The sequence below is a fragment of the Thermobia domestica genome, chromosome 2 (genome assembly GCF_964235325.1).
Source record: "Thermobia domestica chromosome 2, izTheDome1.hap1.1, whole genome shotgun sequence".
Lineage (NCBI taxonomy): Eukaryota > Metazoa > Arthropoda > Insecta > Zygentoma > Lepismatidae > Thermobia > Thermobia domestica.
The window spans coordinates 152,480,461-152,496,006 of NC_137455.1; the positions used below are offsets into that span (position 1 = coordinate 152,480,461).

Consider the following 15,546-nt stretch of genomic DNA (forward strand, 5'->3'; position numbering starts at 1 on the left):
GAAGTATGTGGGCAAAGAGCATCCCTTCTCCAACTCATTTTTCTTTACTACAATTCAATTTCCCATACAAAACAAAGAGCATGGATATTTGGCACACAATCTTTCTATTCCTTTTAACACACCACGGCGCTGCAATCGGACCAGAAATGCTGGGGGAAATGCTACGAAATAGAGCAGGTTCTATCGACAAGAAATGCCGTAGGATATGCCATGACATCGAAAATGCTATAACATTTGCTACTTTACACGGTAGGATATCGATTAAATGATTTTTGCTACGATAAATACTTCCGTCTAAAACTAGCCGAGACTAATTTGTAAATTCTCTTTCCAGTGTTGGGTTTTAGCCTTCTATTTTCTTTTTAAAAATTTTTCACATCTGTCTTCGTTAGGTCATTTTATTCTTGAAGTATTATTTACCTAACAGAAGTTTGTCTTATGTTCTCGTACAACGATTTAGATCAGAGCTGTCCAAACGGCGGCCCGTTAAACCATTTTCTGCAGCCCACAAAGCTCTCAGGATTAACGATTGTTATTACTGATAATATTTTCATTTATATTTATTCATTATTTTGATGTTTCCACTCTTCTTTCGAAATAAGACATCCATTTAGCGCTGCTTTGCAACAAAAAGGCATCTACAGCAACACTAGAGTCAGTAATGTAACTACAGGCAAGGCATCATTGCTGAAAGAAACGATTACTTCAATAAACCAAACCAAATCAATAACTCTGATCTAGCTTTGTAAAGCAAACCCTTTCTTCATCGAATTCCGCCTAGAAGAAAAATAATTTAGAACAGTTTCCAAGTTGCAATCGTCTGCCATTAGATTTTGAAAAGGAAGCATTTGATTTTTCTGACTTCTGTAGAGACATCGAGAGTATCATGAATGAATTTAATGTAAGATTCTCAGATTCTGACAAACTAAAAAACGACATTGCATTATTTACAAATCCATTGACAACGGACATCGAAGAATAACCTCCAAACTTACAATTCGAACTTTGTGACCTTCAGGCTGATCCATTCTTTCAGACAAGGATAGAGAAAGGAGCAGATTTTTCCAGGCTACTTTCTAACGAAAGGTTCCCTAAATTTTGTGTGTTTGGTCGGAAAATAGTGTCACTATTTGGCAGTACTTATTTGTCTGAAAGTGCATTTTCCACCATAAAAATTTTGAAGAATCGCTTCAGAAGCTGCCTTGGAGATTCTTCTTTTTTATATATCTTCTGCGGGTCGTAACAACAGAAATGGATGTAGATATCCCAGCCCTTGTAAACACTGTTAATCACCCTCATTTGTCACGTTGGATAGGTATGTACCAAATATTTCAAATATATATATATATATATATATATATATATATATATATATATATATATATATATATATATATATATATATATATAATTAATAATAATAATACATTATTATTATTATTAGCTGCGGCCCTCCACCTTACTAGTACCGACGGGTATGGCCCTCAGGCTTATTATAATTAGACACCAATTATTTAGATTGAAATTGTGATTATATCGTGCCGGATCTGATAAGAGGAAAGATGATTGACCATTCGTACTCATCAGATGGTGTTGACATTGCAGCGTCGTGAGAACAATTGAGGAGCTACTTGAATGAAAGATTTAGTGAAATCTATCAATAATGGTGAGGAGAGTGAATGTACTGACCACACATCACCCTAGAGGCATAAGTGCCAGAAATCAGCTGGTAGGCCCTGACCCCTCAAACTCTATACGCTGGTAAAGTAAACGTTATTTACGCTTCCTGTTCAGCTAGCTGGTTACAAACAAACCAGCTTTGAGCGGGTTATATGAAGTTTACATGGTACTCGCCTGTGAAAATGATTTGTTTCGTTTTCGGATATAGCCATATCAGTTTAAGAGGTACATGCAATTTTTTTTTTTTTTTCAAAAATGAAATTAGAAATATTGTACTATATAACATATTAAAGAGGAACAAAAACAAAGCCATACTGTACAACAAGCGATATGATGATTAATCACATATTGGGCGAATATATATATATATATATATATATATATATATATATATATATATATATATATATATATATATATATATATATATATATATATATATATATATATATATCAATCTTTTTAAAGAACACTTTCTCTCCTTGCATATTCTGCCAGAAAGAACTTAAAATACACATATTTTTACCAAAGCTCCCTTGCTCTATCCTTTTTGTTTGTTTGTGACATTTTTAAGGCTAATTCCACTGTTTAATATATATATTAATACTCAGAACACTGTAAAATCGTTTCTTAGTAAACTGATAATTGAATCACACGTTTAAAGGCACACTATAATCTTGAAACAGTGCCTGCCCCAGCATGGAGTTTGATACTCGCCTGCCTCCCTCCGCTCTTTCCGATCCTCACGAGCGTAAGTTCGATAACAATATGACCTTTGTGATTACATATATGTGTAAAAATTTGAAACTCTTGATACAATTGAGATTTGCAGGCAATGGATGATTTTAAAATTGGTAAATCGGCATTACACATATATGTAAGACAACCTCATTTAACTAATCACAAGCTAACCAACCCGTACTTTACCGCATATGAATTTTGGTAAGAGTATAGTACAGGGAATATAGTAAAGTTTAAATCGGACTTGTTAATTTGTTTCATCCCGTTTGACATAAAATATAATTGGTCCATCCTATCGAACTACGCTAAGTACGCATGAGAAGTACGGGATCATTATTTGAAAACTTATGTGTAAAATTTGTCTAATCTACGAAAATACTTCTGTGCAAGAAAATTATTTATGTAGAGGGAGAACATAGAAACAGCGTTAAAAATGTGCCATGGTTATTAAGAAATTGAAATGCAAATCCACTTGTAGTGGTTACTAGCCCCTACACCTAGTGTACGCTTTTCGTACCTGTCTTTCTTTTACGCATACTCAACTTCACTGATCCGCCTGCTCCCTACAGATGCATCCTTACATGCGCTCGAGCTTCGAGATGCCCTTAATCATCGTAGATGTAGTGTTACGTGAAGTGACCACCTAGCGTAAGTTGATATGTGTTCTTCTTATTAATTTTAATACATGTATATGCTGATGTTACAAATCTGTACGTCGTTTGTGGTAGACGCAAAGAAAATAATTCAGTTCATTTTAACGTCCCTTTTCAGCAGCGAGGCTATATGAGACGTGGACCTACTGATTAACGTGGAATCCGAACCACATGAGCTCCCGCCGGGAATCGAACCCGGGTCTCCTGTGCCAAATGCGCGTACGCTAACCGCTTAGCCACGGAGGAGCTCTAAAATAATTCAGATAACATTAGGACATTATATAGGATAGTTAGAGAGTCATACCTTTTAAATTATTTAATTATTTGTGGTGACGTATTTCAACTTTACCAGTGCCAAGCAAAGAATGGACACCCGCTAACAAAAGAATGAAGAATAAATTAGGAAATTATTTCCACGAAGATGCTAAGTTTCTGAGATTATGTATTCGTAATTGTATGCTTCAAAATGCATTGGTTATTCTAGCGCTGTACTACTTTGTTCCGAATATCTGATTACTAATTTTATAAAAATCAAGTTTCTTCCATATTAAACATTTTCACTGAAGCTAAACAAACAATATGACAGAAATATATAGCATAACAATTTTCAATAATTTTAATTAAACTCAATCTAAAATTATTATTAAGGGGCGCTCATGTACATACTTGGTATTCTCACTCACTTGTCCAGCAAGTTATTGGCGATTGAGGAAATTAACATATAGAGTAATTTTGTTTCATATTATGATAAATATAGCCTTCCTATACGTATAAAGTAAATATATTCACTGCTATTCGTATAATAATAATAATAATAATAATAATTGGTGCACCTATTGTGAAGTTTGCATAAACATACCCAGATCATAAATCTAAACCGGTTGAATTGAGAATCACCACGTTTTTTGAAGTCGAGGTTAAAAATTCGATAATAATAGGAAATCATGTGTAGAGAAAAAATATTCCTTTATTAAGTATTTTATTTGTTTGTATTGAAATGTCAGTAGTACGAAAATCTATTTATTAAAAAAAATTAAAAAATAACTATATAAGTGAAGAAGTTGTACTCAATATTTTTCTGAGGCTAAATTCTGAAATATTGGTAACGTGATCTGTAAGATCGTTAATAGTTTACTTGCGCGTCTTCCTGTTGCTGTAGGTTCATATCAATTGGAACAAGAGGATTAATTAAATCCATCGGAAGCTAATTTTCTTGTTAAATATTGACTTCCTTCAGTGCGCCATAACTGGAGTATTGGTTGTATTTTGATTGAGCGAAGAGATGAAACCAAAGGCTGTAGGCATTACAAGATCACTTGTTTGAAGTTAAGCCTCATTTGTAATTTGAAATATGTACATGTTGCAATTGCAAACTATCTTGAATTAACTATGATATAATGACCACTCTTGTAGTACTATTCAAATTTGTCAAATATTCAAGTGTGTATGTATGTTTTGCTGGGACATCTCTTGGTGGCAGAACTTGAGTGATAGGTGTCCCGCAAGAATAACTCTCAGGGCTTCCTGCAAAAATTCTTAACCCTGCTTTCTTTTCAGAAAAATGTTTAAAAAATTGAATTAGACTTTTGCACTTTTTGTATTGTTAAAAGAACTCAGACGTCACCAGGTTTAATTGGCCTCACTGAAGACAATAAATATTCGATTTTTTTTTTTCAGTTTTACGTCCCACACAATTATGCACTGAGGCTAAGGGAAACTGTGATTATGAGATGGGTTATAATGGTGGAATGATGAAAGTGTGAGGAAACAGCAAAACCCCGACAAAACTGACGCACATGGTGTTTTATTTTATGTAATATATAAATACACTTGCGCAAAGTTCAAATAACAAAGGTTTTGTTAGTTTTACGTAAAAAAAATCATCTTGAAGGAAAACTTACCACAAACAGACGACAAGAAATACGAACGTCAATGTAGATGGGTGGAGTCAGAGTGGTGATGTAGTACATAATTGACTGCATTTAAACAGTGCACAAGTTCAAGTCAGAAAGTGTGCGTGATTGCATAGTTCAGTGATAGTGATGCTCACTTGATGATGCCATGGTTCATAAACGTTTTAATTTTCCTCTGAGATAGAGATCGATTGGTCGAATCGAGGTACGTCAGCAGCAGGCAGAAATATCTAGAGTTATGAGTAGTCCGAAAAGTATTGTGTAACGCTAGTAATGAATACCCGATATATTATCGAGAATAGTTTTCTTGCAGTTTTTCTTTCAGAAAAAATGTTCCGGAGCAGGGCACACTTAGTATTCGGAGGGGGGACATTATTTTCACGGCACTATTCTATTTATTATTATATTATAGGCGTATTATTTTGGTCTTCTCCGGGGAGGGGGAAAAACATGTCTGGAAGAAATTCTGTTTTTTTTTTTTTGTACTTTTCTGTGTAATATCTGGTATGCGTTGCCTTATAAATCCAGTTCCCATTGTGTTTTTTCCCTCTAGTAAGTTTTTTTTTTTCAATTAGAAGAACTCACATCTCGCTTCGGGACTATATGAAAGCGCTTGGGGATGAGAACCCAAGAGACTATTCTGTGAAGGCTAATAAAGTGAGATGTGCCTAGAGGTGTCTTATTGAGCATGGGTTTGTTCTTGTCTCCCCAGTTTTATAAGCGGGTGAGCAAGAAAAAAGGCTCAAGTGGGTGATCCCGTTTAAGTGAGGTGGATTTCACCCAGATTTGAACGTTGTAGCAATTCTGATCCGATTGAATGGGTTGGGCAGAGTAGTTAGTTCCTTATTTCCGGTATTATAAGCAGAAAGTAAGAGGAGTAGTCAATCCCGTTTGACAGAGATGGGTCTTGCTGAGATTTGAGAATTGTAGATATTTCGCCTGATTGAATGCATTGGACGGAATAGTGAAGTACTTCTCCAATGCTATAAGATGGAGAAGGAATATAATAAAGAAGTAAAAAGAGCCTAGGTTCATGGTCGCTTGGGTAACCTATGAAATTAAAATAAAATAGCTCATCAAATATATATTTAACTTACCTCTTGTATATTTTTGTATGTATATTAAACATTTATTACAATATTTTCTTTAAAAGAAAAAGAGAAAAGTAGTAAATTTTATTCCAACAAATATGTGTAACTTTAGAAATACTCCCATGGTACGTGCTTATGGAATTAATTTCAGTGGATAGATGTATCGCGGATTCCTGGCCAAGATTATTTAAGGACAACAAATTCACAAAATGAACTCCATTTGGTCCTAACTGCCTGGCATCATCGCAGTATATCTACATGTTAACTGGTTTTTAAAGCTGTTTGTAGCCATATAGTGAACTATGTCTCGGATGTTTTACGAAAGATTTTTCTCTCCCCGCAAGAAATATTTTAGTTTCTTTGTCATTAGTTCTAGCGAAGAGAATGTCTGGAGTGGTGTCATCAACATTGTCACTGGGCTTGATATAGTCTAACGTTATATTTACAGACAAGTCAAAACTTAGTTTATAGCCCAATTCCTGACGTGTACTCATCTGGTAAAAGCCAGACGTATAATTCGTCGAACAACCAGAAATAAGGTTGATGAGGATGATTTGCTGGTGTAGAGCAGCATCTGATCGACGCCTTCACCAGCTTCAACACAATTGAGGATGTTCTCTGATCACTTAGACTAAAATGGTCATGTCCTGGAGCAGCAGTTTGGGATACTGTTGACCTTTTTTTTAAGCGATATTGTTTGTCTTCCTGCAACTGCTCAAATGAGGATATTTCTCGGATGGAATGTCTAGCTAGATATCCAGGTTTCATCCCTAGTGACTATGTAAGAAAAGGGGTAATCCCCATTCTTCCCCAGCAGGCCAAAGAATCACGTGCAGTTCTCATGCTTTAGTCTTTGTGAGCATCAGTCATCGTTTTCGGCACCAGTTTGTGATAACTCAACTTGTTAGTCACAGTTCGATGCACTGTTTTCGCAAACACTTCTGTAAAAAGTCTTTTCGAACTAGTATGGTGAACCTTCGATTGGATCCCACTTTTCCGTTAACACGTTCCACCGTATACGTAGTCCATCTGAATACCAGGTCTTCCGATACACTCATTGTCATGAACATTTAAATGCTCTTATCGAAACTCTCTGCACTAGGGATGACCAAAATTTTCCGGATACCGGAAATTTTAAATTTCATTTTCCGGATTCCGGAAAAATTCTGGAATTTTTCCGATTTTACTTTCCGGATCCTGGAAAGTAAAAATTCCGTAATTGGCCATCCCTACTCTGCATCATTGCCTGGTCTTCCCTTCACTTATTAATGTTGGCCCGTAAATGACACAATTCCCTATAGATGTCAGCTACATTCTATCCTTTGGCGTTCAGAAATCCTATGACAGTTCTCGCTTCACATGACGAGATTTTGTATTACGGCAGACATTTCACGGAACTGCTACTCTTACGTACACAACTCTATCAAGACGATTCTTTCTGTGTTCCAGGCATAGAACACTAGGGCATGTTCATGCATATGGCCGAATTCATCATTGTGCCAATTCTGTGTAAAAAATTATCAGCCTTTTTTGACATGTGCCTCGTGTACTGAATATATATCGGGTGTTCCAAAACTGACGCCCACGGACCACAGAGCACTGGAACAGGTCTATAGGTCAAAGTGGAGCGAAATTATTAATGAGTGGAGTCGAGTAAAAATTATGGTATATCCCCCGGAGCATCTTTTAGCCGCTACGGGGAATCAAAATTTCATTGTGGCAACGTCGTAGATTAACTACAAATCCATCAGACAGTTACATCGATTGTTACTCGTATAAGTTATGCTGTTGTCGATCTAAATCGAATTTAACTGTCAGGTGGAAAGAATCGATGTAACTATTTGAAAGATTGGTAGATCTATTCTATAATTCTGTATCTGCGACGTTCCACATAAAGCAATTTGCGTCTCCAGACGAGAACGGAAAAGTATACAAAAAAATTTATATATATATATATATATATATAAGGTGTTAATGAACTATACCGACAAACTGTAAGAGGTGATTCCTCACATAAAAACAAGAGAAAAAGTTTATATGAACCTATGGCGAAAAGTGCGTAGTTTCAGAACTAGGGCTGTCCAAAATCGCCAAAAAGTCCAAGTTTCAACAGGCCCTATTTTGAATCACAGAAACTGGATCTTGGCCCTTATCAGCGTAAAGAAACTCAAGCATACACAATTCAAAAGTACATATTTCATCAATTTTCAATAGGTGTACAGGGTATTTCCTACAGGGTGTAATTCTCAGATATGCTCTAGAGTTTTCAGATATACCTTGATTGCAAGGAGGGTCCAAAGTAGGCAGGAGGTAAGTCCTGACAACAATAGATACCCGATGCTTCGAAGAAAAGTCGGAAGTGTTAGGAACCGGCAGCTCTATGCTTTTTTGTGTTCAGAATAACGTGTGCTGCGATGTATTTCGTCACGGTATATTTCACGTTTTCTTCCCTTATAAGCGTGAAAGAAAACATCGCAGCATGTGTTTTTCCGAGTTCGAGAGACCGTGCTGCTGACGTTCCTTAACACTTTCGACACCCCGTCAAAGGATTCCTGTTCACTACTGTCAGAGTTTATCGTTTGCCTACTTTGGACCAATCATAAAGTCAGAGCATATCTTAAAATTCGATTAATGGCATGTCTGGGAATTTCACCCTACGGGGAATACTCTGTACACCCATTGAACATTCATGAGATGTGCATTTTTGGATTGCGCATGCTTGACTTCCTTTACGCTGATAAGGATAACCATCCACAGTTTCTCGAATTCGAAACAGGACCTCTTGAAATTTCGCTTTTTTTTTTTTTTTTTTTTTTTGCGATTTTGGACAGCTCTAGCTCCGAAACTATGCACTTTTTCTCACAGGTCCATATGAACTTTTTCTCTTATTTTGATGTGAGGAATCACCTCTTACAGTTTATCGGTATAGTTCATTAACACCCTGTATATATATATATATAGGTTTGTTTTGACTTGTAGAATAATGCTCTGTAATCCGTGGGCGCCATTTATAGAACACCCGATATATGTATATGAGATCTGCTGAAAAATTCGTAGACAACCCAAAAGGTGTGCACGTGGAATGATTAAATTTTACAGTTGTTCTACCTACTTCGCCCGAAGTTCAATACACTTGCTTGCACGGTGCTCAAGTTTTTACAGACCAGTCACAACAATTCAGAAGACTGTTCCTCGCACCATCGTTTCATAACAGTAATCACCTTATCAGATCCAAAATGGTGTCCTTTCAAGAGTTGTTTGAGTTTGGGAAATATAATAGTATGATGAAGCTAGGCATTGAAACCCTAAATCATGCAATGTCGGTTGTGTTTCCTGTGTAGACAGAGACATTGTCCTGAAGAAACAGAATTCTTTTTTCAATTTTCCGCGGCGTTGTACGGTACTTTTAATTTTCTTTTAGTTTTGTGAGTAATGCAGAGTAATACTCTGCATTAAATGTCTAACGTTGGGCAGTAGTCTATGAGTACGACTCCATCCTTATCCCACAAGAATGTTGCAAATATTTTCCCAGTTGACATCTGTCTCCCAAACTTCTGGAGGCCTTTTATGACCTTTTGCAAGTTAACCCCTCTTTTTCATTACCTGCCGACTGTAGGCAATCTTTGTGTACTGTTCAGTTATACAATTGTTCATAGGAGCTAATCTGTTATATTTTACTTAATTATCATTTTTTTAAAATTTTTTATCACTTATGTGTGCAGTTCTTAAAAAAATCAGATTCTTAAATAAATGCTTTAAAATTTATTGTGCTTTAAATTTTATTATTTTCATTTACAGCCGGCATGTATTTTCGTGTGACAAAATTAAAGAAAGCAGCTGCTGATAATTTCGTAAGTACATATACATATTTTATTTCCATATAACTTATTTTAGGAGAATATTATTGAATTTTGTTAGATCTCTGTATTTATTATTGATCTAAGTTTGTGTAAGACAAGATTATATCAGCTGCGGGATTGAACAGTCAGATTTCACTAGCATCAACAATTAAATTGCGTTGTGTAACAGTGCAGAAAAAAAAAACAACATATTTGGATGGTTTCCTTGTGTATAGAAATAATGCTTATTGTGTGCTGCTGAAATTGGCTTTAACCTATTAAGCATTTTCTAAGAAAAAACAATGAAAAAATAGTTACATTCATGCTCGAGGCGAGTTGAAATAAAATAACTTGATTGAACATCCTATTCAGCATCGAGGCTATATGTGACAGGACCTATTGCTTTAGTAGTATCTAAACCACTATTTGCGATTTTATCCGATTCCAGTAGCTCTTCGAGCACTGTATTATACGCAGAATTTCACGCACAAAGAGTACGTGGGTTGACGCAATAGGGTACATTCTTGACCGATTAGTAGCATATACAGGGAATGACAAAAATAATCTAAAAACACTTCATGCAGGACACGTAAGTTTTGCCCTCCGCTGAACAACACGTGTTGCGCTTGCCGATCGTTTTTTGTTTTCAATGTGTCATATGGACCTTCCTCTTCCAAACCAGTTCACCTGTCAGTGTCGTGGTGTGAAAGTGGTGCAGGGCGACCTAATAGACTTCCAAAGAGGCATGATCGTTGGTGCCCGTCTAGTTGGAGCTTCAGTGGCAACAGTGGGGAACATTGCACTGTGTCCAATGTCACGAGGGCATACACAATTCATGGGCAAACGACGTCTGCAAAGCACAACAGTGGTCGAAAGACAATCCTGTCAGATAGGGACCGGAGGGCATTAAAACGGATTGTAGCAGATAAAAAGAAAACCACTGCAATGAAAATTACGTCTGAACTCAATTCCGGCCTACAGAACCAGGTTTCATCGAAAACAGTGCGACGGGATCTTCATAAAATGAAAATTCATGGCAGGGCCGCTATCGCCAAACCCCTGGTCACAGCAGTAAATGAGAAGAGGCGTATCCAGTGCTGCAAGGACCACAAGGCGTGGACTCATGAGCAGTGTAAACACGTAATGTGGTCCGATGAATCGAGCTTCACCTTGTTTCCAACAATCGGTCATGTTTACGTATGGAGAACACCGTCGCAGGCCTATGATACAGATTGTCTGCTCCCCACTGTAAAGCATGGAGTGCTTCTGTTATAGTCATAGCCCTGCATGGAATGATGAATGCTAAGGCGTATGAGGCCATTTTGGGGGACCAGGTTCTACCCATGGCCCAAATATTGTTCCCTGATGGTGATGGCATCTATTAAGATGATTTGGCATCCTGTCACGCTGCAAAAACGGTCAAATCATGATTTGAGGAGCATGACCAGGAGCTATAACACCTCCCCTTGGTCCCACAATCATCAGATCTGAACATCATTGAGCCATTGTGGTCTGAGTTAGAAAGGCGTGTTCGGTCTCATTATCCTCCACCAGCATCCCTTAAGGAACTGGAGCATGTTTTGGAGGAACAATGGTACAAAATTCCACACACCATGATTCAGGAGCTGTACACGTCCATTTCACGTCGGATCCAAGCTGTTTTGGACGCAAAAGGAGGCCCCACACCATACTAGATAGGATTTTTACACTTTTGCAAACGTTTGATTCTTTTTTTTTTTTTGTCTAGCCCCTGTATATCTTCACTTGAAACAGCATATTTATCAGTGAGCGCTCTACTAGTACTTCCGAACTCTACCTTTAATAAACTGTATTAATCAGAAGTTTTAAAATTTCCACGTTGCCCACCATCCAATGGTTGAAGTGAACGAGAAGAAGAAGTTTTTAAAAAGATTTGTTTTTACCAAGGATCTTATAAAATAGAGGATCTGCCCATATATATCTTCATCCTATTAAATAATGAAGCTAAAAAACAACCGATCATCGGAACGTCTGATTGGCTTCTCGTTTCCGCCATCGTCTGATTGGCTACTTTCGTTTCTGCCATGTTTGTTGGCTCAAAACATTGCGATCCTATTGGGTGGAGTGGGCAGAGTAGGGGTGGTGAAACTGTGACGTATGGTTTCTAGATTTTGGTGTAAGGGCAGATCCTCTATAAGATCCTTGGTTTTTACGAAGGAAGTGTTGCTTTACAAAGACGTACAATAAAAATAAGAGAAAATATACATCACAGACAAGTTTGAATGATAACGAAAGGCAAAGTGGAGACGTTATGATAATTATATTTTTTTAAAAAAAAATGCCATTTTGCAGATTGTCTAAGGTTGTAAACGGAAAGTTTTTTTCTTCTGCTATCTTGTGAAAATGAGAGCGCATAGCGAAAAGAGATCTTTTTTTCATTGTCTTATCTTAATGGTTGAAACATTGATACCCAGGGGAGTACAGTCACAACTAAACAATTTGGAAACTACAGAGAGACCGATTTTAAGGGTTAAGATGATAGTGAATTTTGAATGTGTAACTACAACAATCCTTGGTGCTAAAGACATTGGAAATTCGAACTAGAATGCGCACATGAAAACGGAAATTCAGGTAGATTAAAGGGGACATGCAACAGCGACATGACCAAGTGCGTTTTGAGGCACAATGTAAGGAGATTCAACTGTATATTCTTAATTGGACATTGTATGTTGCACGTAAAACTTGATGACAAATTGTATTATTTTAGCTTGTTAACATTTTAAATAACACAACATACTAGGCATTGATTGTCTTTATTTTGAATATATATAAGTTTTGTAGATTATTTACTATATAACACTGTAGTATGTAGTTTTTGTATTTTCTCTTACTAAAGCTAGAGAAGGGGATGAGATTGGTAGAGCAATCAAGTTTTAGAAAACAAAAGAAACTAGAGAAAGCTTACCCATATGATGAATGGGGCAAATCTTCAACCGTAGTTTAAATGAGATTACGTAAATAAATGCAAGTGAATGATGGTGGATTATCCACTACAAATTGCAATCGAACAAGCAACTCCTATCACTTGAGTTGTGTGTTCTACCACTGAATCATCCCTTGCTTCCTTTCTTAGATACATGATTTTGGACAACTGTGCTTTCTCTCGAGGAATTGCGCTTATAACCTGAAGTGAACCTTTTGGCTCTGTCTTCGTTGTAGAGTTACAAGTTCCCTGTTCCCATATTTATTGTTACAGAATCACAAGAGAACTAGATACAATCAATCGAACCAGGTTTATCAGATGGTAAACTTAATAGTGAATAGTCTATCTAATAGAAATACGAGACAACGCAAGTAAATTATAAATGTAGAATGAAGACCAAGTCCTTATATGAAGAGAGCTGCTAATAGTTAGACTACAATATACTATTTATAGAGTGCACGTACGATCTAAAGTAGGTGATAACTTTCTTATGTATTATTAAATTTCTGAAACAGGATAAGAAAACTACTGAAATTTATGAAAAATATACTTCACTAGAAATCGTAGTTTGACTTAATTTTAAGGCTTTTTGGTGAAATAAATTAAATTTTAAAAATAATTTATTTTGTTAATCTACAATTTCAAGCCATTATGATAAAAAGTTAAATTATACAATTCAGTTATTAGAGGAGGTAGCAGTTACACTATAAGAGGTCTGACAAAATTAAGTTAGCAAACTCGTTCCATAAAATGTGCTACATGCCTTATTGGAAATAATTTATTTTCCGGAGCTCTGACATTTCTAGTAGTTATATATAGACAATATGTACATCAATCGATTCAAAAGAGATATATTGAAACCAATCCTGACTATTCCCGGAACGTCACTTCAAGTTTAGATCCGTCATTTACTTTCTGAGGCCTGGGCATTTCTAGTGACTCTATATATTTAATATGTATATCAATCGATTGAGGATAATTAAAAAAATCGATTGACATCAATCTTGACTGGTTCCGATTTAGTCACAGTTTGTGTTCTGGGGCCTGGGCCTGGACATTTCTATTCAACATGGACAACAATCAATGGAGCATAACGAAATAAATCGTTTGACACATATCTTGACCACTTCCGCAAATTCACTTCCGGCTTAGAGTCACAATTCACTTTCAGTAGCCTGGATATTTCTATTGATCCTGTATATACAGTATACACAACAATCGATTGATACTAATCTTGATCACTTCACTTCCAATTTACAGTCACAGTTTACTTTCCAGGGTTTGACCTGTATATTTCGATTGACCTGTATATACAATATACACACTAATCGATTCAGGCTAACGTAATAAATTGACATCAATCTTGAACACTTACGCAAATTCGCTTCCAGTTTAGAGTCAGAATTTACTTTCCAGAGTCAGAACATTTCTAGTAACCTTGTATATACGATATGAACATAAAATCAATATATTCAGTGTAACGAAAATAATCGATTAATACCAAATTTTGACCACTTTCGGAAAATCATCTCCGGTTAAGAGTCACAATTTACTTCTTGGGGCTGAAACTTTTATGTTAGCCTGTGTATACAACATCGACATCAATTGTTTGACATCAATTTTGAAAACTTCTGATTTAGAATCATAATTTAGTGGGCATTTTTAGTAATTCTGTATAAATAATATGGACATCAATCGATTCAGGATAACGAAACGAATAGTGTGACATCAGTTTTAGCGACGTCCGTAAAGTTTCTTCGGGTTTAGAGTAGCAATTTATTTTCGGGGGTTGGATATTTCTAGTGTCCATATAGGCATAGTGGTCAGAAGTGCATAGTCTCAGAGCAGGGCTGTCCAAAACCGTGGGAAAATTAACTTTGGAGACGAATATCTCCAAAACTATTACCCATTAAGCTGAGATGGCATGTTATTGTATAAAACTTGTAATCTGCTCTATTCAAAAAATGCATAATTCTGAATCGTTCAGTGGCGGCGCAAGGGAGTCATCCACAGGAAGTGGGGGTCTCGGATATTCCGTTAGGACAGATGAGTCCGATTCATGACAGATGGAATGACGTCTCAACAAGTAACATAAAGTCGTTGACAGACCATCGATATTTTGTACAGAATCAAGATAGCGAAGAATTTTTGATATGTTGTGCGCGGTTTCATAACTACAACGGACTGAATGTAGTGGATAAAATAAAATAAAAGCATTACATTTGCAGATGCATGACCCAAAATCTGTGCTAAAGGAGACAGACATTAATAATACGTAACACGTAATGATTTTGGAGAAATTGGCTGCAATGAGGATTGCGAGAAAATGAGAGTATCCAAAAGACAAAAAAAGTTGATATAATGTTCATCGCAAACTCACTTGGCCGTGGATCTAAAGTGGGATCCCTTGCCATTTAGGTGCATAGTACCACTGAGTTAGGCTACCATGTACCCCTTTTACCCTCCCAGGTAGAGAACAATAGATTGTTGACAACGTATAGAAGTTGATGACTCATAAAAATAACGATACTGGTTACGTAACAAAAAGAGGGAAAAGTCGTATTAAGAAGATTAGAGAGTTAGAGTTAGTAGGCAGGTCTGTAGTCCAGGGTACACGGCGGTACACGCGTATACCCTCTGCTTAATCCTAGTCATTAGAGTGTGCCT

The 15,546-nt window shown here is 36.5% G+C and overlaps 1 protein-coding gene across 2 annotated transcripts in view; it reads left to right on the forward strand.

Annotated features, from left to right (window-relative positions):
- Nucleotides 1-15,546, forward strand: part of Hmgcr (HMG coenzyme A reductase) — a 514,078-nt gene that overhangs the window by 67,835 nt on the left and 430,697 nt on the right. For both annotated transcript variants that reach the window (XM_081747341.1, XM_081747354.1), the window contains exon 2: nucleotides 9,877-9,929. The gene's annotated coding sequence lies outside the window, so the exon portion shown is untranslated. The remainder of the gene's footprint in view (nucleotides 1-9,876; nucleotides 9,930-15,546) is intronic.